The sequence below is a fragment of the Lipotes vexillifer genome, unplaced genomic scaffold (assembly GCF_000442215.2).
Source record: "Lipotes vexillifer unplaced genomic scaffold, Lipotes_vexillifer_v1.1 scaffold1269, whole genome shotgun sequence".
Lineage (NCBI taxonomy): Eukaryota > Metazoa > Chordata > Mammalia > Artiodactyla > Lipotidae > Lipotes > Lipotes vexillifer.
The window spans coordinates 890,863-917,077 of NW_006779365.1; positions in this window are offsets into that span (position 1 = coordinate 890,863).

Sequence of the window (26,215 nt, forward strand, 5' to 3'; positions counted from 1 at the left end):
ATTCAGTCCCATCTCTTTTTAATGGACTAGTTTTCTTTGTTAGATATATTAGGGAGCCATAATGACTCACCCAAGCTGAGTGCTGATAGGTAATAGAATTTAACTTAGTAAAGCTAATTGACAGGAGTCCTAATTATGATTGCAAACTCTTTGCTAGTACAAATGACAGAGCAATAAGCTATTCTTGTTTAATTAGTTTTAACCTAACAACCTTAAAGGCAAATATGTTAAGATTCAAGAGGGTAGAAGACCACACCATCTGTCGCAATTTACTATCCTGATACTTACTGTGACTAATATTTATGAATTTTGGATCCTGCCAAGGTAATAGAGCACCAAAGAGAGCAACTAGGTACAAGCATATCTGTGTTCTCCCTTGTAGGTGTGATTGATCTTGCTTAACTATTCTCTAATAAAATTGAATTTTCTTGCACCTTGCTCTTATTTATTTCCTTTTCAAAATTCTTTTTATTAAAATACTGTTCATACTAATGATGGTACTATTATTGAATTGTATTTATCTTTTCGCAGTATATGATGATGTTTTAAAATCCCACGTATAACACTGAAAATATTTATGGTACATGATAAAAGAATGAAGTTTTTCACTATGAATCAAAAAGTGTAACTAAGTTGATTTGATTGAACACTTAAGTGACTCCTCTAAAATTTGGAAATAAACTAACTGCCTTTCAGAAAGTTTTCCAAGGCTGTAAAGCCTTCTTCCTATTGGAACTATGGCTCAAGGCATTTTTAAGCTTTTCCCCAGTTTAGTATTGTCTATTGTCCTATGTTGGTGTCACAGTGATGTCCAAGAGAAAAGAACCATGGCACAGACAAGAAGTTAGAGCGGTGATGGGGACTTTATTCACTTGGATAGCTACTAGGGATATTGGTTTGTGAAAATTAGAACATGTAATACATTTCTGACTTATCTAGCTTATTATACATCTTTTAGAAGAGAGAAGAAAACAGTGAGAGAATCAGTTAAGATAATTTAACCCAGTGAGAAGAATCACATTGGAGAAGTAGGAGCCATAGAACATTTAGAGAAAAGAAACCCTCAGATGGAGAGACAAAAAAAATGCAGATGAATCTAATCTTATATTCATGATATCAAAGGCTAGAATAATAAACAAAATTAACAATTCTATAGGAATAAATGCAATTACCCTATATTTAATATAGAAGGAAAAAAAGACACAATGCTTGATCTAATAGTACTGTATTTTTATCTTTTAATTTGAAGTTTCTTGTGCATCAGTAGTAGAAAATGACTGTTAAAAACTCTATTGTAACCTAAGGCTGTATTACTGTGTTGAGAAGAATGCAGTAGTTATGGCACAAGATAACATCTGGAAGATCCTGTGGAAAGGCCCTAGAAGGCAAGATGAGGGGAGGTAAGTAACACTTATTGAGTGGATGTTATTTTCCATATGTCATTATATTATCATATCAATGAATGACAGAGGAAGATCCCATAATCTCTGTTTCATAAGTGGAGGAACTAAGACTCAGAGAAGCCCAGTGAATGTTCAAGATCCCTCTAGCAGGATGATTTCAGTGCCCCACCCTTAACAGTAGGGCCTTCCAGTGTGATCATATACTTCCAACTGCAAATACCTGCATCTATGTTTTATAGACCTTTTACTTAAACCACAGATGCCAGCCAGAAGTGCTGGGGAATTAACACCCCTGGGGACAGTCTTTGACCAGTGACACTCACCAAATACTTCAGCTTCCTTCTTTCTGAGTAGGAGAATCTTAGGTACATGTTTTGCACCAGTACCCAGAGATATCCCTAGAGATTAATCTCCAGCCACCCACTATAAAAGCTGGTTTAATACTTCACCCTCTTACCTAGTGTTTCCCATTCCTACTCGAATACTTTCTCACACCATTACCAGTGATGCCTGTACCTCCCAAATAAACTGCTTGCACACAAATTCCTATTTTAGAGTCTCCTTCTGAGGGAACCCAAGCTGTCATACAGAGGTATTGCAAAGATTCAAACCCATGCCTGTCTCCAAAACCTGTAACTTCCCATGATCCCATGTTGTTTTCCTCTAGATAAATGGCTCCTAGTGCCCTTCATACTCTAGAAAAATTGCATATTTCTATGCCTGATGTGATCATATTTATAATTTTAAACTTTCCTGATCAATAAAGAGGTACACTGTGATGTTTTGTGCTCACTATTCTGAGAATAATTTGATGTATTTTATTATTAATATAACCAGTGTACTTAACTGACAATACTTTGTGAGCTGGTTCTAAAACAAAGAGAATTTTTGAAAGCTTGGCAGAGCAATTTGTTGTTTTATTCCAACATACCATATTTAATATTCAGAGGAAACTTTACCTATGAACTGCCTATTATTACCCATTAGTGCTAGGATATTATTTAGACACCATTAACATGTTTGTGCAATTATTTTAATTTTTGTCTCAAAGGCATTTATAATTTCATATGCTTGAAAACCCAGGAATTTCATTTCATTTTATCTGTATGTTTATTTAATGTGACTAAGCTTTCTAAACTGCATTTCAAGTGTATATTTTAAGCTTTTTAAAAAATGTAGTGAAATTTGTTTTCATTAAAGGAAAAAAAACAACAACTGGGGAGGCTAACTAGATTTTTGTCATGATTTATTTTATTCTAGGTTATGTCAAGTGAAGCACACAACCTGAACTAAAAGATATCTGTCACTGTAATACATAACAAGACATTTTTCTACTGGCAAATTCCAAGACAGTAGAAAAAATTAGAGTGGATCCTACTTTAGCAATATTCCATAGAGTTGGAAAAAAGATGCTATCATCCATTTTCATTATAGTTTATCTTATGATCTGATTTCCTCAAAGTTTTACAGACATCTGAGGGAAAGCTTACCATGTTATAAAACCAACTGAAGCTAAAGTTGTATTTTCCAGGGGAATATGCCAGAATGACCATTTGGAGCCTCTTTCTCAGAATAACACAAATCAGAATAGCTTTCTAAATCTGTATTTTTAATAAACATCGTATGTCACTATAATATGACAGAACTACATATTTATGAAATGTAATGTTCAAATCAAATGACAGGATGTTTACTTGCATGCATAGTTTTAGGTCTTTATATAGGAAAAGTAGATCATAGTTGTTCATTAATTTAAGTTTTACTTCAAAATACAATTGATTTTGCTTCCTGTCACTTCTGAATTTTATGTGAGGTCAAACCTTCTCTCACTTAACACCTTTAAGGACATAAAAAGACAAACAAATGAGAAGGGGATGTGGCAGAGTCACAAATCAGCTTACTGATTTGTGATTGCGTAGTTCTTCCCAGCACCTCCTGGCTTAAAAAGGAGAAGATCTTTTCACTTATGGAAGTGTTTTGGATTCCCCTTTCTTCATATCTTCCCAACTGAGTAGGTGGTAGAATGAGGGTGTTATTTGCATGTTGACAATAAACTTCTCATTAGAATGATCTATACTCATTCTTTCCACTTCTTGCTACTCTATTCTTAACTCACAATAATCAGGGTTTTGTCCTCACAATTACACTCACATTTCTTTTTTGCATGCTCCCAATGGATTCCAAATTGATAATGGATTTATTGGTTGTATTTGGCTCCCAAATTGCCCATTACTGGATCCTTTTCTATAATAGTCTGTGCTCAGATGCCATCTTCTCAGAGAGGGCTTCCCCTAAACGAGATCTCACTCCCTTTACTCCTTATTATATAATATCTCCATATTTAAGAATGTATTATTTTTCTTCCCCTTCCTTCCTTCCTTCCTTCCTTCTTTCCTTCCTTCCATTGCTTGTTTGTTTATATGCATACATATGCAGGTATGTATGTAAGTATTTATGTATTTTTATCTGTCCTTTCCTATTAGCAAGCAAGTTTTAGAGAGGAGAAATGACTTGTTTGTTTTATTCATGGCTGTATATTCTTCATCTATAACATGAGGTGAATATAGTAGGTCCTTAGTAAATATGTTTTGAAAGAGTAAGCATGGATATGAACATGAACACAGTCATGCTGTGGAATTTTATGTCAGGTAATGCTTTCCTGATTCATTTCATGTAAAAATACAGCTTTAGTAGAAGATTTCTTAATAAACATAATTAAAAATTCTTGTTAAATGAGGAGAATTTAATAATGCTTTACACACACACACACATATATAAATGCTTCACACACACACACACACACACACACACACACACACACACACAAAAACTATGCAGAAACTGTACTAAAACATTCACAATACTAAACCATACACACACACACACACACACACACACACACACACACACACATATATATATATATATATATATATATATAATATCTTTTATTAATATGTAACCATTTAGTTAGAGGCTTTGTTGGGAAATCTGTAGACTTTTCCTTGAATGTTTTCCTATGATTGGATTTTGATATCACCTTTTGGCATAAATCACACCCAGATTGTATCATCAGTGATCTTAACTTAAATCTATTTAAAATGGAACAAACACTTAAAAATACATTTGAAAAGCAATATTTATGTGGAGGCATCTGGGTTTTATTATTTTTCTACATCCAATTCAATACCATATTTTGTGACTCAGTTTCATTATCTTTTCCCAGCATTCAACTTAGTTTTCATAAAAAAACCTTCTCTTTCGTATTATATATCATCTGTTTACATATATTTAAATTAAATGGTATACTTATACTAACAAGTACAACAGGATTTGCAAGGAAATATTACACTCTTGGTGAATTCAGATTCAACTATGGATGCAGAAGTGGTGCTATCAGCCATTGGTGCTGGATATGCCATAGGCAACAGGGTCTGTGTTTCCAGGGGGAAAGGAGAATTTTACAAGAAGAGATTCAGTTAGTTAGAGATCTGTTAAGAAAGCACGTGATATAGTACTTTCAAAAAATAAATTTTTATTAATTTGTGTTTACTTATATACAAAGAATTTACTGGATTGGACATTTTAATATAAATCCTTTAACAAATTAATTAAGCAATTATACGCAGTGTAAATGAAAAATATTTGCAGGTAGGAATGCTTTTGTAAATTTTAATTTTAACCAAGTGTCCACTGGATGTTTCTTTTAATTTCATTGTTCATGTGTTTATTCAGCAAATACTTATGGCAGTATTGTAGGCCGTAGAAATACAATAAAAAGCAAAACACAGGAAGTCCCTGACCCCTTGGAAAGATGTGCTGAGTATCTTCCTTTGCCAGTCCATATATGCACTTCATCTCCATTTCTTCTCTGCTGACTATCTCAGGAAGTTGACCCATGTAGACTACACCAACAGCTCCTGTGCTCTCTGGCCTCCAGTTGGCTTCCCTAAGGGGTTACTTCAAGCTGATTGTGTCTCTTAACACACAGGCTTCTCTAGGTGGCCTGCTCTACATGACTTTCTCTTTCCTGGTCCTTCCCTTCTCTCATCCTTTTGAGCTTCAGAGGTAGGAAATAGTCCTCTGCTACTAGTCCTGGGCATCTTTAACTGTTCCATGTCGTTCTTCTACACCTTACTCTCAGACTTTTACTAAGTCCTTTATAAAGAAAATCTTCATAAATTATACTAATTTAAGTGCGTCATCTGTTTTCTATTGGGACCCCTTTGATGTAAGATTCTTGGAAAATATTGAAGTGTTTTCTGAGTCATTAAGAAAGGCTGAAAACATTTTGGTAAATTTTAGTACTCTATTTTTAGGTAGTTTTGATTGTGCTTTGAAAGCTTGATAACCTAATGAACTATTAATTTGGTTAATGTACAATTAAGAAGAGTATTTGCTGATAATTCCTAGAGTTAAAGTTAAACTTGGAGAACTTTAAGAGGCCTACTGGAGCATTTTTAGAGCACATGGAAAAATAATTTTTAACTGCTTAGGCAAGGACAAAGAAGTGTAGGCCAGAGTTACCCATGAGTATAGATTTAAAGTATTAAGTAAAATATTAACAAATTGTATTTAGCTTGCATAGCTAATTAAATATTGATAAATCATGACTACATTTAATCAGTGGAGGCAAAGATGGTTCAACATTAAAAAAACTATGAATATGATTTATTACATTAAGTTAAAAATTAAGTCCATACCAATGTAAATTTGTACAACCACTATGGAAAACAGTATGGTGGTTACTTAAAAAACTAAAAATAAACTACCATATCATCCAGCAATTCTACTCCTGGGTATATATCCAGAAAAAAAAACAAAAAAAAACCCCACTAATTTGAAAAGTAACATGCTCCCCAATGTTCATAGCAGTACTATTTATAATAGCCAAGACACTGTGGCAACCCAAAGGAGGATCAACAGATGACTGGATTAAGAAAATGTGTGTGTGTGTGTGTGTGTGTGTGTATATATATATATATATATATATATATATATATATATATATATATATATATATATATATATATAAAATGCAATATTAATTAGCTATGAATAAAAGAAACATTGTCATTTTCAGCAATGTGGTTGGACCTAGAGAATATTATGCTGCTTAGTGAAATAAGCCAGACTGTATAATATCACTTATATGTTGACTCTAAAAACAATACAAATGAATGCATGTACAAAACAGAAACAGACTCAGACATAGAAAATAGACTTATAGTGACCAAGGGAAGAGGAAGTGGGGGAAGAGCAAATTAGGGGTATAGGATTAACAGATACAAACTACTATTCATAAAATAAGTAAGCAAAAATAATTTGCTCTATAGCACAAGGAATTATACCCTGTTTAATTATATTTTACAGTAACCTAAAATACCCAGAGAAAACCATGATGCAAAAAAGACACATGCACCTCAATGTTCATTGCAGCACTATTTACAATAGCCAGGACATGGAAATAACCTAAATGTGCATCAACAGAGGAATGGATAAAGAAGATGTGGTACATATATAAAATGAAATATTACTCAGCCATAAAAAGGAATGAAATTGGGTCATTTGTAGAGAAGTGTATTGGCTTAGAGACTGTCATGCAGAGTGAAGAAAGTCAGAGAAAAGCAAATATCTTATATTAATGCATTTATGTGGAATCTGAAAAAATTGGTATAGGTGATCTTATTTAAAAAGCAGAAATAGAGACACAGATGTAGAGAATAAACTTATGGATACCAATGGGGAAAGGGGGAGTGGGATGAACTGGGAGATTGGGATTGACATATATACACTATTGATACTATGTATAAAATAGATAGCCAATGAGAATCTACCATATAGCAAAGGGAACTCTACTCAATGCTCTGTGGTGACCTAAATGGGAAGGAAATCCAAAAAGAAGGGATATATGTATACATATAGCTGATGCACTTTGCTGTACAGCAGAAACTAACACAACATTGTAAAGCAACTATACTTCAATAAAACTTTTTTAAAAAGAAAAAACAACAGTAAAAAATAAATAATATGCAAGAATACTGAAACAAGAAGCTGTAAACCAGAAACTAACACAAAATTGTAAATCAACTATATTTCAATTTAAAGAAATAAAATCCATACCAACACATATATGCTCAAAACACAAAAGCTCAAACCCCACTCTATTCTTAAGCTAGAAAGAATAGAAGCATATTTGGTGATGTTATGAACAAAATAACAATGTCCACTGGCACTGCTATTGTCTAACCTTATAATGAAAGTCTAGTTACCTTTCTTTCTTGTTCTTCCAAACCCTATAATCATACACAACTTGGTAATGTTTAATTGAAATTTATCAGCTAATATTGAATACCCATTCTGATAGATTATGACACAAAAATACAGGTACTCTGAAAATGTATTAAGTGTGTATTATACATCAGGAAGTATGCTTGACATATATCTAACAATGAGACAGGGCTAAATGCTGTTATTTTGTTTTATCAATAAAGAAACTAAACTCAGAGAGTCAAGTAGTAATTTTTGAGGACTATTTGGAGCAGAATTAAAATGTTGTCTAACTCGTTAGACAAGATATAATCCTCAAAAAAGATTTACATTTCAGAGAAACAATGTTCCAGTATTATGGGAAAATAGTGATTTAAAAACCTTTTTGAATAAAATATTATTACATAAATTTTTTTTAAAACTCTTGTCTAACCTTTAAATCTATGTTCTTAACTATAAAGCTGTAATCCCTGAAACAAGAAAGCAGTTTGTGTGTGTGTGTGTATATATATGTATACACACACACACACACACACACACACATATATATATGCAAGAAACACATATATTTATGTATGTCGACTCCACCCTTCTTAACCACAGAGCATTCACCCATCAACCAGAAAACAAAGTTATAGAAGCTACTAGGTAATTTCCTTGGATTCTTCTCACATTTTCCCCATCCTGCATTTCCTCTGTCCAGTGTTCATCTAACTATTAATCTTGATTTAGTACAGAGAACTGCTGTACTAGAAGTAAAAAAAAACATAATTTGAACAAAATAGTTTTCCCAGAGCCTCATAAATCATACCACAGGAGTGCCTAGCACCTTTGCTTACGTTTATACCACATACTCTATAGTAATGATATTTTAAAAATAAAAATGAAAACCTCCCAATATTACGTTTCTTTTCTTTTTACTAAAGATCAATTGTCAATCCCCTGTGTATCTTCATATTTTATTTCTTTTACGTTTGCCTCCACAAAGAAAGTTTTGTCCTTAACTCCAGGAATTTTAATAATCTGTTGTTTTTGGAATGACCATGTTTTCAAGGTTTAATATTCTGGGAAGATTGAAAACTATGTTAAATCAAAGTTTGAAATGTCCACTCAGCATTTCTTTATAAATTTTCATTTGAAAACTCTTAATACTCAGCCATTAGGATAATCCTCCACTCAAACTAAGGGGAGACAATCTTTAAAAATTTTCAGAACATCTGTCCCTCTTATTTTATTTTTTACATCTTTATTGGAGTATATGGCTTTACAATGTTGTGTTAGTTCCTGTTGTGTAACAAAGTGAATCAGCTATATGTATACATATATCCCCATATCCCCTCCCTCCTGCATCTCCCTCCAAACTTTCCTATATCCCACCCCTCTAGGTGGTCACAAAGTATCAAGCTGCGTTGCTTCCCACTAGCTGTCTATTTTACATTTGGTAGTGTATATATGTCAGTGCTACTCTCTCACTTCATCCCAGCTTACCCGTCCCCCTCCCAGTGTCCTCAAGTCCATTCTCTACATCTGCATCTTTATTCCTTTTTGATCCCTAGGTTCATCAGGGCCCCTTTTTTTTTTTTTTTTTTTTTAGATTCCATATATATATGTTAGCATATGGTATTGTTTTTCTCTTTCTGACGTACTTCACTCTGTATGACAGACTCTAGGTCCATCCACCTCACTACAAATAACTCAATTTCATTTCTTTTCATGGGTGAGTAATATTCCATTGTATATATGTGCCACATCTTCTTTACCCGTTAATCTGTCAATGGACACTTAGGTTGCTTCCATGTTCTGGCTATTGTAAATAGTGCTGCAATGAACACTGTGATACATGACTCTTTTTGAATTATGGTTTTCTCAGGGTATATGCCAAGGAGTGGGATTGCTGAGTCATATGGTAGTTCTATTTTTAGTTTCTTAAGGAACCTCCATAGTGTTCTCCATAGTGGCTGTATCAATTTACATTTCCACCAGCAGTGCAAGAGGGTTCCCTTTTCTCCACACCCTCTCCAGCATTTATTGTTTGTAGATTTTTTGATGATGGCCATTCTGACTGGTGTGAGGTGATACCTCATTGTGGTTTTCATTTTCATTTCTCTAATGATTAGTGATGTTGAGCATCCATTCATGAATTTGTTGGCAATCTGTATATCTTCTTTGGAGAAATGTCTGTTTAGATCTTCTACCCATCTTTGGACTGCGTTGTTTGTCTTTTTGATATTGAGCTGCATGAGCTGCTTGTATATTTTGGAAATTAATCCTTTGTCAGTTGCTTCATTTGAAAATATTTTCTCCCATTCTGAAGGTTGTCTTTTCATCTTGTTTATGATTTCCTTTGCTGCATAAAAGCTTTTAAGTTTCATTAAGTCTCATTTCTTTATTTTTGTTTTTATTTCCGTTTCTCTAGGAGGTGGGTCAAAAGGGATCTTGCTGTGATTTATGTCAAAGAGTGTTCTTCCTATGTTTTTCTGTAAGAGTTTTATAGTGGCTGGTCTTACATTTAGGTTTTTAATCCATTTTGAGTTTACTTTTTGTGTATGGTGTTAGGAAGTGTTCTAGTTTCATTCCTTTACATGTAATTGTCGAGTTTACTCAGCACCAGTTATTGAAGAGGCTGTCTTTTCTCCATTGCATATTCTTGCCTCCTTTATCAAAGATAAGGGGACCATATGTGCATGGGTTTATCTCTGGGCTTTCTATCCTGTTCTATTGACCTGTATTTCTGTTTTTGTGCCAGTACCATACTGTCTTGATTACTGTAGCTTTGTAGTATAGTTTGAAGTCCCACGGAGCAGCTGGGCCTGTGAGCCATGGCCACTGAGCCTCTGTGTCTAGAGCCTGTGCTCCACAATGGTAGAGGCCACAACAGTGAGAGGCCCGTGTACTGCAAAAAAAAAAAAAAAAAAAGACACAGGGTGGCAGATTGGGAAAAAAAAAGAGCCTACCATATACTGCATACAAGAGATCCACTTTAGGATAAAGGACACACATAGATTGAAAGAGAGGGGATGGAAAAGCTATTTCATGCAAATGGAAATGACAAGAAAGTGGGGATTGCTATACTGATATCAGACAAAATAGACTTTAAAACAAAGGTCATAAAGAAAGATAAAGAAGGACACTATATAATGGTAAAAGGATCAATGCAAGAAGAGGATTTTACACTCATCAACATATATGCACCTAATATAGTAGGGCACCCAATACATAAAACAAACACAGACATAAAGGGAGAAATTGACAGGAATACAATAATAGTAGGAGACTTTAACACCCCACTCACATCAATGGACAGATCTTCTAGACAGAAAATCAATAAGGTAACAGAGATCCTAAATGATAAAATAGAATAGTTAGACTTAATTGATATTTTCAGGACATAACATCAAAAAAAAACCCCCCAAAAAACAGAATACACATTCATTTCAAGTTCACATGGAATATTCTCTAGGATTGACCACATATTAGGGCACAAAACCTAAACAAGCCTCAACAAATTTAAGAAATTATCTCAGAATCTTTTTTGACCACAATAGCATGAAACTAGAAATCAACCACAGAAGAAGAAATGAGAAAAAAAAATGATTATATGGAGACTAAGCAGCATATTACTAAAAAAACAATGGGTCAGTGATGAAATCAAAGAAGAAATTTAAAAATACCTTGAGACAAATGACAATGAAAACACAATTATACATAATCTATGGGATGCAGCAAAAGCAGTTCTTAAATGTAAAGTTCATAGTGATACAGGTCTTCTTCAGAAAACAAGAAAAATCTCAAATAAAGAACCTAATATACCACTTAAAAGAATTAGAAAAAGAGCAAACAAAACCTAAAGTAAGCAGAGGAAGGAAACAATAAAGATCAGAGAGGAAATAAATAGAGATTAAAATTGAATCAAGAAAAAATAGATAATTTGAACAGACTGATAACTAGAAGTGAAATAGAATCTGTAATTAAAGAAAACAAAAACAAAAACACAAAAACTCCCTACAAACAAAAGTCCAGGACCAGATGGCTTCACAGGCGAATTCTACCAAATATACAAAGGAGGATTTATACTGATCCTTCTCAAGCTCTTCCAAAAGATTGAAGAGGAAGGAACACTCCCAAAGGCATTTTATGAAGCCACCATCACACTGATACCAAAACCAGACAAAGATGCCACCAAAAAAGAAAATTACAGGCCAATATCTTTGGTGAATATACATGCAAAAATTCTCAACATTAGCAAACCAAATCCAATAACACATAAAAAACATCATACACTCTGACCAAGTGGGATTCATCCCAAGTTCACAAGTACGGTTCAACATACACAAATCAATCAATGTGATACACCTCATAAGCAAAAGAAAAGACAAACACATGATCATCTTGATAGATGCAGAAAAGACAATTGGTGATATTCAACCTATATTCATGATAAAAACCCTTATGAAAGTGGGTATAGAGGGAACATATCTCAACATAATAAAAGTTATTTATGACAAACTCACAGCCAGTATAACACTCAATCATGAACAGGTGAAAGCCTTCCTGATAAAATCTGGAACAAGACAAGGATGCTCACTCTCATCTCTTCTATTGAACATAGTATTGGAAGTTCTAGCCACAGCAATCAGATAAAAATTTTAAAAATTAAAAAAAAAAAAAGGTAACCAAATTGGAAGGCAAGAGGTAAAATTGTCACTTTATGCAGATGACATGGTACTATATATAGAAAAACCTAAAGACTCCACACAAAATCTACAGAACTGATAAATACAACAAGGTAGCAGGTTACAAGACTCACATCCAAAAATTGGTTGCATTTCTTTACACTAACAATGAAATATCAGAAAGAGAATGTGAAAAACAATTATTTTTAAAAACACATCCCCCAAAATAAAATACTTACAAACAAACTCGACCTAGGAGGTGAAAGACTTGCTCAGAGCTAGAAAACATTAATAAATGAAATTGAAGATGATTCAAAGAAATGGAAAGATATCCCATGTTCTTGGATTGGAAGAATTAATATTGTTAAAATGACCATACTACCCAAAGCAATTTACAGATTAAATGCAATCCCTATCAAATTACCAATGATATTTTTCACAGAACTAGAACAAAAAATCCTAAAATTTATATGGAACCATAAAAGGCCCAGAATTTCCAAAGCAATCCTGAAGAAAAAGAACAAAGCAGAAGGCATAACCCTCCCTGACTTCAGATGATACTACAAAGCTATATTAGTCAAAACAGCATGGTATTGGAACAAAATCAGACATATGAATCAATGGAACAGAATAGAGAGCCCAGAAAGAAGCCCACACACCTACAGTCAGTTAATCTTTGACAAAGGAGGCAAGAATATATAATGGGCAAAAGACAGTTTCTTCAGCAAGTGGTGTTGGGAAAGTTGTATAGGCACATGTAATCAATGAAGTTAGAGCACACCCTCACACCATACACAAAAATAAACTCAAAATGGCTTTAAAGACTTAAACATAAAATATGACACCATAAAAATCCTAGAAGACATCATTGGCAAAATATTCTCTGACAAAAATTGTAGAAATGTTTTCTTAGGTCAGTCTCCCAAGGCAATGGAAATAAAACCAAAAATAAACAAATGGGATCTAATCAAACTTACAAGCTTTTGCACAGCAAAGGAAATCATAAACAAAATGAAAAGACAACCTACAGAATGGGAGAAAATATTTGCAAATGATGTGACAGACAAGGGCTTAATTTTCAAAATATACAAACAGCTCATACAACTCAACAACAACAAAAATATAAATCAATTGAAAAATGGACAGAAGACATAAATAGACATTTCTCCAAAGAAGGTGACCAATAGGCATATAAAAAGATGCTCGGGCTTCCCTGGTGGCGCAGTGCTTGAGAGTCCGCCTGCCGATGCAGGAGACGCGGGTTCGTGCCCCGTTTCGGGAAGATCCCACATGCCGCGGAGCGGCTGGGCCCGTGAGCCATGGCCACTGAGCCTGCGCGTCCGGAGCCTGTGCTCCGCAAATGGGAGAGGCCACAACAGTGAGAGGCCCGCATAACGCAAGGAAAAAAAAAAAAAAAAAAGATGCTCAACATCGCTAATAATTAGAGAGATGCAAATCAAAACTACAATGAGGTACCACCTCACACTGGTCAAAATGGCCATCATTAAAAAGTCTACAAAAAAAAAAGATTTAAAAAAAGATTTACAGAAAGTGTCTAAGGAATCTATGTCATAAAAGAAAAGAAGTTACTCTTCTAAAGAGAAAATGGGGATAAAAATATATGCCTTTAAGACACCTGAGAGTGCATTTTGAAAATCAGGGTGGAAATAGTTTGTATTCCATGACTGCAATCATAAAAATTGTAAGCATGATTCCATAGACTGGAAACATATTACACAGGAATAAGATACTACATATATTTAAATTTTTAAAAAGTCCACAAATAACAAATGCTGTAGAGTGTATGGTGGGAATGTAAGTTGGTGCAGCCACTGTGGAAAACAGTATGAAGGTTCTGCAGAAAACTAAAAATAGAATTACCATATGATCCAGCAATCCGACTCCTGGGCATATATTGAGACAGAACTATAATTCAAAAAGATTACGTTCACCCTTATATTCACAGCAGCATTATTCACAATAGTCAAGACATGGAAACAACCTAAATGTCCATTGACAGATGAATGGATAAAAAGATGTGGTACACGTACAATGCAATACTACTCAGCCATAAAAAAGAATGAAATAATACCATTTGCAGCAACATGGATTCAACTAGAGAGTATAATGCTAAATGAAGTAAGTCAGAAGGAGAAAGACATATATCATATGATAACACTTATATGTGAGATCTAAAATATGAAACAGATGAACCTGTCTATGAAACAGAAACAGACTAAGGAACATAGAAAACAGACTCGTGGTTGCCCAGGGGGAAGGGGATGGGGGAAGGGATGGAGTGGGAGGCTGGGGTTAGAAGATGTAAGCTATTATATATAGAATGGATAAACAATGATGCCTTGCTGTAGAGCAACAGTAAACTATATTTAATATCCTATGATAAACCATAATGGAAAAGAATATAAAAGAATATATATATATATAAAACTAAATCACTTTGTTGTACAGCAGAAATTAACACAACATTGTAAAACAACTATACATCAATAAAAATTTTTATAAAGAAGGAGCTACACCAAAAAAATTGAGACTCAGACTGTTAAATAAGATGTTTAATCTTGCAGCATGATTAGAGAGTTTCTGACTCTGAGCCAATGTTCCTAACAATTACAGTATTTATATGTGTGTGCTGGCATGAGGGGTGCAGGGAAGGGTGAAGGGAATGACTTAATTCTCTTTATCTAGATAAAGATAACTGCAAGTGTTTGGAGTTGGAAGCTAGCATTTTATAAAGCTGTTTTATCTTTTACAAAGACCATTCACTTTCTTTTCTATGAATATGGGCCTTCTGTCTCTAAGTGACTGAGAAATGGGAGGTAGGATGGGCATGGTATGTTTGGAGAACTGAGTATTTCAGATAAGACTGGAATGGTAAGTTTGAGAGGACAGGCACAAGGCCTCCTTGTCTTCTGCTGAGTCACAAGCACATGACACATAGTAGACACTTGATGGATATTAATGGAATAAAATGTGGCAAGTTATAGGACAGGGCATTGAAAAGAAAGGCTAGTGCAAACATGTTCAGGAATCTGGAATTCAGGCAACAAAATATCCAGACCTACCATATCTTATGGGTGTGCTTATTAAATTCTGAATATTCTTCTGAGCTCTACTTGGTTGACAATTTTTTTGAAAACATTTTATGTATCATGACATTTTACTGCTAAAGACTTCTGCACACATCTTTTTTATAAAATTAACAACTGTATTGAGGTACAATTGATATATAAAAAAACTGTGCATATTTAATGTATACAATTTGATGAGAGTTTGGACATATGCATATACCTGTGAAACCACCATTCAATCAAGGTAATAAGCATACGATCACCTCCAAAAAAAATGTTATGGAACATAATCATTTACATACAGTACTAGTTATTTGAGTAGCTGTTGGAAGAGTCAGAATAATGGAAGGAATGGTCATGTGGGCAGTGATAAACTGCTATATGAATTGCTGACTAAATTATAACCTAAGGCAAAGATAGTATAGCTGAGCTTTTGGATGTATTTAAAAAAAATAATTAAGAAAGATCATTAATATTCAGGTTTTATCAAATATCAAAGCAGTCTCAGAAAATATTAAAGAATAATGTTAAATATATTTTCTTTCTCCTCCTCCAGCTCCCCATGACCTCTGCCATACACTAGTATTTGGTCACTTTGCTCTCCCAAAACCTGAGATAATATTGTCCCTTGACCATACATTTTTTTAAACAAATAGCAATTTGAGAATTTTAGTTGAGAAATTATTATCCCCAGAATTCATGGGAATAAGGTCCCCAATATTTCTTTAGCTGTCAGGCCATTGGTGATGTCAAATTGTTTTAGACCCTTGACTAGGTAAGAATTGATTTTCCAAATTACTTAAACAAATTCCACTTCTGGAGGAAAAACAACAACAACAAAAAAAGATACTCTCTTTTCTTTAAGACTTCATTTTTTAGAGTAGTTACATAGAAAATAGAGAGGAAAGTATGGATATTTACCATATATCACCTCTCCCACACATGCATAGCCTCCTCCATGATCAATACCCCCCACCAGTTACATGTATAATGACCTGTATCCACAAATATAGTATCACACAGAGTATTCTGACTGCCCTAAAAATCCTCTGTGCTATGCCTATTCATCCCCTCACCCCACCACTGTCAGCCACTGATATTTTCACTGTCTTCATAGTTTTACCTTTTCCAGAATGTCATAGAGATGAAATCATATAGTATGCAACATTTTCAGAGTAGCTTCTTTCACTTAGTAATATGCATTTAAGCTTCTTCCATGTCTTTTGATGGCTTGATAGCACCTTTCTTTTTAGCACTGAATAATATTTCATTTCCTGGATGTATAATAGTTTATTTATCCATTCACCTACTAAAAGACATCTAGATTGCTTTCAAGTTTTGATAATTATTAATTAAGTAGCTATAAATACCCATGTACAGGGTTCTGTGTAGACATAAGCTTTAAACTGTTTCAGGTAAATACCAAAGAGTGTGATTGCTGGATTAGTATGTTTAGTTTTGTAAGAAACAAGCAAACTGCCTTCCAAAGTGATGCAACATTTTGCATTCCTACCAGCAATGAATGAGAGTTCCTGTTTCTCCACATCATTGCCAGCATTTGGTGTTGTCAGTGTTCTGGATTTTGGCCTTTCTAGTAGGTGTGTAGTGGTCCCTCATTTTTTTTTAAGTTATATTTCCCTGATGATGTGTGTGGAACTTATTTTCATATGCTTATTTGCCATCTCAACATCTGCTTCAGTGAGGTGTCTGTTAAGGCCTCTGTCTGATTTTTTAATTGGGTTGTTTGTTTTCTTATTGTTGAGTTTTAAGAGCTCTTTGTATATTTGGATAACAGTCTTTACCATATTTTCTCCCAGTCTATGGCTTTTCTTAGCATTTTCTTGACATTGTCTTTTGCAAAGCAGATTTTCTTATTTTAATGAAGCCCAGTTTATCAATTATTTATTTCATGGATCTTACCTTTGATGTTGTATCTAAAAAGTCACTGCCTCACCCAAATTCATCCAGATTTTCTCTCCATTTTTTAAAGAAAGTAGATATGACATAAATTATGTTACTAAACCCCTCAAAATCACATTTTAGTCCTTTCTCTTAATGTAAAGGATAAAAAGAAGACAACAGTTTCTTAATATTTCATATCATGGTGCTGAATATATGCGACACAAGTGTAAATTTTATATCACCTGTGCATGAGGACAAGATGGTTCATTCTTTAATAATTTTAGAATTAGAACAAAAAGGGAATAATATGACTGACCTAGTTTTTTCCCATTTTAAAAATTTGACAAGCCAATGCATGATGGGTTGTTGTTCATGTACATAGCTAAGTGTGATAATTAATACAATACTAAATATAAAAGTAATAAAGTAGCCTTTATACTTTTTAAACATTTTTCTTTTATTTAGGTTTAGCAGCAATGCTGTGACATAGATTTTTTATGGCCATTTTAGTGGTTTATCAGTGGGGAAAGGGATAGAAGGAGGGGCAAAATAGGGGTAGAGGATTAAGAGATACAAACCACTATGTATAAAATTGGTAAACAATAAGGATATATTGTACAGCACAGAGAAATATAGCCATTGTTTTTTAAATAACGTTAAATGACGTATAACATAAAAATATTGAATCACTATGTTATACACATAAAAATAATATAATATTGTAAATCAGTTATACACCAGTAAAAACAAAAAATGGAAAATCTCTTTATAGTGTATTTAGAAACAATAAATTTAATAAACTCAAACTCATTAATGTCACAAAACTCATCATATCTAAATGACTATAGCAAATCTATCAGTATCTATGCTCTATTTCACTAAAATAGCAAAAGATCTGTGACCCAGTGGGAGACAGACCTTCTTTTTTCCTTTAGAGAGGTGTAACCTTGAATCCTCTTTTTAATAGTAGAAAACAATACATAATTAAACCATTTTTACACTTGACATCCTTATTTGGTGGACTATGAAAATTCTATACACAAAACATTTTGAAAGAAATTTCAAAATAAAAATATCAATTATTATACTGGCTGAATAATGCCCCACTCCATCAAAAAGTATGTCCATGTCCTAATCACCAGATATTATTAATCAACTCTACTTCAGTAAAAAAGACACTTATAAAATAAAATTTTTAAAAATAATTAAGAGTGTTGGGATCATCAGAGGTTAACCGACTTCTCTTAAGGAGACAGAACTACAAAGTAGCTATTAGTTCTTATTGGAGGTATTGATGTGACTGTCAGAACTAGAAAATATATTTGTATTTAAATGACCATAGGGGTTTCAGTTTTCTCATGTAAAAGACAGCACAGGGATAGGAAGCTGCTGGCATTGCTTCAGTGGCTTAAGAATATCAGTTTGAAATTCTCTTCAGCTGTATGTTCCTTTCCCTTGTGCTGACAAAGTGGCAGTTCAGCTACAGCCATTATGTTTATGTTCCTGGCAGCATAAAGAAGCAATAAAAGAGTAGAGGACAGAGTGGTTCTAAATTGTTTCTATCCAAAAGAGTTATTGTTTTCTCATTACACAAGCAATTAAATAACTTCTGTATATTGAGTATAAACATGATTTAATGATTATGTTTAAGTGGACAGTGGTCTTAAGATACCAGATATTAATTATTAGAGAAAGATATGTGGATATTTTGTGTGACTGAATCTAGTAATTGACCATGATCCTGATTCCTCTTCTTACTTGTTCTGCAGCCAGATCCCTTTGATCAGCTTTCCTTAGCATTAAGTGTGGCCATATGTGCATGTTACAGCTAGTGGAAGTTGCCCAGAAGTGATATGTGCCATTTCTAAGGCTGGAGCATTCAATTGTTCCATGCAGACTTATCATGTTGCTTACCCTGCCCTCCCCACCCCCAACTGTTGCAGCAACTTGGTGCTTCTAGGAAATGGGGAAGCCACAGATTGAAAGAGCCATCTGTAGATAAGAAACACTGACACTGGTCTCTTAAGTGAGCAAGACATTAACATTCTTTACGTTAAGACTTAAATTTGGGGGTTTTCCAATTAGAACATTTATAGCATGCAGAAACGGATGTTTGCAAAAGTGCAGGAAGATAAGAAGAGCTCAGTTGCAGTCATATTTGGCCTTGACCCAGCCTTCTGTACAGTCATGATTAGAGAGCAGCCCTCTAAGTCAAGACTGGTGGTGTTCACACAAGTGGGAACAGATCTTGGAATATGTGAATGTTCCTGCTCAGTTCATTACATGAAGAGCTCTCAAGTTTGTCTGATGAAGCTTTCTTTAAAAATTATCTCATGTTCATAACCATTTAATTTTTTTGTTCCAAGGATTATCTTTATTTTTTTAAATTTTATTGGAGTATAGTTGCTTTATGATGTTGTGTTAGTTTCTACTGTACAGTAAAGTGAATCAGCTATGTATACATATATTCCCCTCTTTTTTGGATTTCCTTCCCATTTAGGTCACCACAGAGCACTGAGTAGAGTTCTCTCTGCTATACAGTAGGTTCTCATTAGTTTCCTATTTTATACATAGTATCAATAGTGTATATATGTCAATCCCAATCTCCCAATTCATCCTACTTCCCCCTTTCCCCTTTGGTATCCATGCATTTGTTCTCTGTGTCTCTATTTCTGCTTTGTAAATAAGATTGTCTATATCAATTTTTTCAGATTCCACATATATGCCTTAATATACGATATTCATTTTTCTCTTTCTGGCTTACTTCACTCTGTATGACAGTCTGTAGGTCCATCCACATCTCTACAAACAACCATTTAAATAAATTCATACATAAGGATAGTTCAGTTGGATTTTCCAGGTCAAGGACCTAGACAATCAAAATCTATGAATAGATAAAAGTTTATCTATCACTTTTGTCAAATAGATATTTTGCAAAGTGTTTGTGTTTCATATCCTTTCATATCCCAGGTGCTAAAGCCCTGCATTTTCTATAAGAATTACATAATGTCTAGATATATATGAACCACTAGATACCAAATTAAATACCATCATTATAAAAATATTCTTGTCAATGTCCTTCTGAATAAGGCAGCCTTGAATCTCTCTCACAGGGCATATTAAGCTCAGATTGATATTACAGTTCCTAGCTCTGGGGCCTTCTCCGTTCTAATTGGACCATTACTTCCTTAGAGAAGCCTTATCTTATTCATCTTTGTATTCTAAAAGCCTACAACAGTGCCATACCCATAGTAGACATTCAACATATATTGGGTGATTAAGTGAAAAAATGATTTAGGAAAGGGTATAAACCATTACAGCTCTATTTGTGATATAAAGTTTTATTAATAAAAAATAAAATTTTCTTAGAAGAGATCAATGCAAATTGAATTCAAAGTTAAAATGCCCATATTCATCAATAAAATATTTTGTGATGCCATTATGAAAATAGCATTGATCATTTAACTGAATGTGATCAAAAAGACAATGTGATCTGAAAAGAAAAAGAAAAATGATGAGCTAGATTAGGATGCTTGTAGGGTAGAGAGTGATGGTAATAAGAAAATGAACCTGTCAAATGTTACTGCCTATGATGATCAGTGCCCTGGACTGCCACATAAGTTTGCTTACCTCCATTTGTTCTGACCTGGCATCCTTGATTTGGGCTTGCATGAGGAACATGTGAAGATGTAATGGGAAAAGGAAGACTAAAAGATTCAAAAGTCACCTGTCATGACATTCAGTTGTCTGTCTGACCTACTACTGTCTAACTTTACAGCCTCTTTCTTCCAAACTTGTCCAGCAGCACCCATTTCTCCACAACTGACACTCCAGTCTTTCAGAGTTGTATGCAGTTTCTCAAGAACACTGGCTTGTCATATCTTCAGCATTTACATAAAACTTCTCTACTTGGAATGCCTACCTTGGCCCATTGATCTGATGAACTCCTTATTGTATAGGATATGATATTTCATATTCTCCATATCCTTCCAGACTTATTCCATTTGCAAATTGAGACAACCACTGCTTAATGAGCCATACTATAGCTTTTTCATGATCTTTATTAAATTTATCACTCTCTTTACAATTATGTGTTCATATATGAGTGTGTATTATCTGGCATGTGGTCATTTACTGCTGGGATCATCTTGTACTCAGCAGTACATCACCATAGATAAAAATGTAGCTCCATGAATGGTCAAAGAACAAATGAGTAGATTCAGAAATAGTCCTGGGTCAAGGCAGGCTGGAATGTGTATTCATGATGGCTTCATGATGGCACTCTTTGATTTCACTCTCTTCGTATACATGTTTACTACATACATGTAGTGTTTACTACATACATCTAAAATGTCCATACATGTTTGCACAAACATATCAAATTGTAAGTCATTTTTTTTTTTTTTTTTTCCTTGCGTTATGCGGGCCTCTCACTGTTGTGGCCTCTCCCATTTGCGGAGCACAGGCTCCGGACGCGCAGGCTCAGTGGCCATGGCTCACGGGCCCAGCCGCTCCGCGGCATGTGGGATCTTCCCGAAACGGGGCACGAACCCGCGTCTCCTGCATCAGCAGGCGGACTCTCAAGCACTGCGCCACCAGGGAAGCCCTGTAAGTCATTTTTGATGTTAATGATTATGTTGTTGATATACACATACTTATGTATATATATTATGTGAACGTATATCAATTTTACTTTTTTATTTCTGAAATTTTCAAATAGTTGTGTTGGTTCTATGTTAAAAATATTTTTGGTTATCTTGGTTAGCAAGCAAATTTTTTCTTTATAATAAGAGAACACCTCCAGGATTTCATATCACCCACCAAGTAAAGTGTGGATTCTTTAGGTTAGCACAATTACCAACCCCCAAGTCCTTCCCAGATATATAATCTCATCTCAACTGTGCTATATCACTATTTTCTATGAACCTTTATTGTGACACTTACCATGCTCATTACATTGTATTTATTTATGTGATGGTGTCCTTTACTAGAGTCTAAGCCACTTGAGAGACCTATGCCTTTATCTTTCTCTTCCCACTAGCATAACAGCTGGCACATGGAAAGTGCCCAAATGAGGCTCATAAAATGAATTAAAACTCTTTTATTCAGTCCCTTTCTTGATTAAAACACCAGTGACCAAAAAAAATGATATAATAATTTTTCAATCTTTTTCTTAGTGCTAATGATGGAAAAAATAAAAGATAAGTGCTTTACAAAAGCTGGCAGACAAAGAAAGATTACTATCAAGCATGACATTCATGACATTCCCTGGTCCCTATGAGGAGGTCCCTATGAGAGCTGACCGGCCCCACTTGAAACATGAGTTCTTGCTCTGGAGCAAGGGTCTTGCTCTCACTGTTTCAAAAGAACATGTAGGGCTTCCCTGGCGGCACAGTGGTTGAGAGTCCACCTGGCGATGCAGGGGACGCGGGTTCGTGCCCTGGTCCGGGAGGATCCCACATGCCGCGGAGCGGCTGGGCCCGTGAGCCATGGCCGCTGAACCTGCGCGTCCAGAGCCTGTGCTCTGCAACGGGAGAGGCCACAACAGTGAGAGTACCGCAAAAAAAAAAGAAAAAAAGAAAAAAAAAAGAAAAAAGAAAAGAACGTGTAAAGCATCATGAGCAGAATAGCCTACTTCCAGAGCAAGTTAGATAGATAGAAGGGAGATGAGAGGATAAGGATGAGGATAAGGATAAGAGGAAAGGATAGAGAGAAGCAGCAAAAAAAATTAGCACATTTTTTTATGAAACTGAAACAGTTCATATCATTTTGAATTAAAATACAACATGATCTTGGAGAGTGTGTGATGCAGGCAGGACTCTTCATAATTTTGCCCCCACTAGGAAATGCCATGGGATGAGACTCCTGGTTTCTCCCTTAGAACACGTGCACTGAGGTTCCCTAGCAGAATGGATTCAGATCAAATCTAAATTTCTATGCTCTCTGACCTCAATTCAACCAAAAAAAGGGCAGTTTACACCTCTTTTCGTAGCTGGTAGGCAAAGAAAGTTTTAAAGTAGTTTTTTAAATTTTTTTTCCCAAGCGATGGATTTATTCATGTGCTCATTTATTTTTATTATTCTCTCTATCCAGATGTCTCATTTTCTGCTGCAACTGCTTCCAGCTGTATCCCTCTGCAAATGGAAACAGAATGCCAGCAATAACTGCTGTCAAATATATACGTTCCTATTTCTTGCCCAGAGTCCTAGAGTATTGCAGAAATACTTTTGGAAGACAATCCCTTTGAGTAATAATAACGACTGGCAATAACCAAGCACTTGCCTTGGATGGACAGAGTTATGAATGCTTTGCACATAATATCTTGCTTAATCTTTATAACACTACTTTGATGAAAGTATTATTATTATCTTTATTTAACAGATGGAGAAGCTGAGGCACAGAGAAGTCTGGTAAATCATGTAATATAAGAGAATTAAGGATTCATAGCTAGACAAGTCTAATACCAGAAGCTGAACTGTTACACTATGCTATGCTGCTTCTTATTAGGGAATGCACAGGCTGAAAGGATGGAACTACATCCCTCCCTTCCTGGCTTCTCTTCTTTTACTAACTCTTCTTTTTTAAAAAAAACACTCATACATTTCTATTTTAGATAAAGGAATACATTTAGAAAATGTGAAACATGTGAAAAGAAAGTACCATTTTTGACTGTTCCAGACTCCATGGTGAAAACTTTGAATATTTACCTCATGCATACTTCTCCACATTTTTAGTAACTGTTTTTAAGTCTAGGTAATAGACAATCACTTGTGGTACAAAGGGACTGCCTGCCTGCCTGTTCTATGTTGGGTAGTGGATCCTTTTGATTGTTCTTTCATATTTTCTTTAGGCAAGGAAGTGCCATCAAGGATATGCACATTGCAAAAATAATCTATTGCTTCAGATTTTATTATTGTAATTAACAACTGAGGCTGCAATTCTTGAGCACTGGAGACAGATCAGGAGAATAACTGCAGGAAGAGAGGTTTGAAGAAGAAGAGAGAAATGACTCACAAAGCTTCACCAACTTAGACTGTTTTATAGACATGCTTTTCAACATTTATTTTGTAGTTCCTAGAAGTCCTTTCACACAAACAATGTGCATTTGTTGATCTATTAAAATAGCTCTGCAGTTAGCTCATTATATGCCAGGTGGAACGACTTTAACTAGATCCATCTCTGTAATTCACAACTGATGCAAATTCTGGGCCTTATTCCACTGTCTTCATTTAAGAAAGTAAATTCTAGCCTGTAATAGTGGAGGGGATGATTATCAGTGGGATATTTGTCCCCAGTCTACAAAAGATACAGTGAAATATAACATAACACAAAAGTCAGGAGTGGAGCAAGAAGGGTTCTAACAGTGAAAAGCTTCTATTATATGTATATATTGAGAACCCATTTGCAAGCTGCCAACAGATCAATAAAGCCCTGTTAGGTCCACTCTTAAGATATGTAGTCAAGTTTTCTTGATTGTTTATTATAGCTATATAGGTTAGAATTAATCCACATACAAATCTGATATCAATTCCATTTCTCTATGGTTCAGTTATCATTCCTCTATTATATCATTTTAAAGCTGGACTGTATGTACTAGCCATGTGTGGCTACTGAGCACTTGACAGGTGACTTTCTGAACTGACATGTTCTGTAAATGTAAAATATACACTGGATATTGAAGAGGTATGAAATAGAAATGTAACATTTCTCATTAGTAATTTTATATTGATATATGTTGAAATTATAATATTTTGGATATGTTCAATTAAATAAAACATATTATTAAAATTACTTTTATCTGTTTCTTTTACTTTTTAGATATGGCTACTAGATAATTTAAAATTACATATGTGACACACATGGCTCATATTTTTATTGAATACCACTGCTCTAAATTTCCCTCTTCTCCCTGTCCAGCTACTTATAATTATTTTGGGTAATAAGTAGAATGGAATGAGGTGATGTGTATCAACGGCTCAATATAACTTCATTTGTCTCATGGAAATAAGTAACTCAAAAAAATTACCCCATTAATAGATGGGGTGTTTTCTATTTGTAGAAAACAAGACCAGACATTTCAACAAGGGTCTTTGATTTGATCTCTAATGTGACTGAATCCATATTTAAACAGAAGTTTCAATTATCATATTAAAACATATTATCAAAAAAAAATATTATCATGTTTAAATGTGATTTGCCACAATCATTATAAGACAAATTTAGAATATCATTTCAGATAAAAAATGGACATTGAAATTGCACGCAAAATATTTTTTGTACTGTATTATCAAGGAACATCTTTAAGGAACCAGACTCTTTTGCATTTTTTGTTATGCATCCCTGGAGTGTCAACCTTATCCTTAGACTAGTTTCCCTATTATTATAAGGTGACTGCAATGTTCCAGAAGACATCTATACCCAGGAAAAGAAATAAGCCACTGCAAGAAAAAGGACCATCTTTTTGGGAGGTTTCCTTTTGAGCAATTAAACATTTAGCAGAAGCCATGTGCTAGACTTTAACATTTCATTAGTTGGAATTGTGTCAAATGCTCATGACTAAACCAGTCACTGCCAAAGAAGATGGAATAATTACAGACAACTGGGAAATGTCAGGATCCATTGTCAAAGGATGCAGTCCACCTACTCAAAAGCACATAGCCTTGTGAAGGAGGAAAGGTAACTGAACAAATCAGAGTTTTGAAAATAAGGAAGAAAGAAAAAGAGGTAGGTGGAGATGGATGTTCGGTAGATAATCATGAGTGACTGCTAAAACTGCAACTGAAACTTTTAATGATAAACATTTTGAGTTTTAAATTATGAATGCTATCCTTCATTGCAAACTAATTTCAGATATATGGTACCAAAAATAGGACATTCC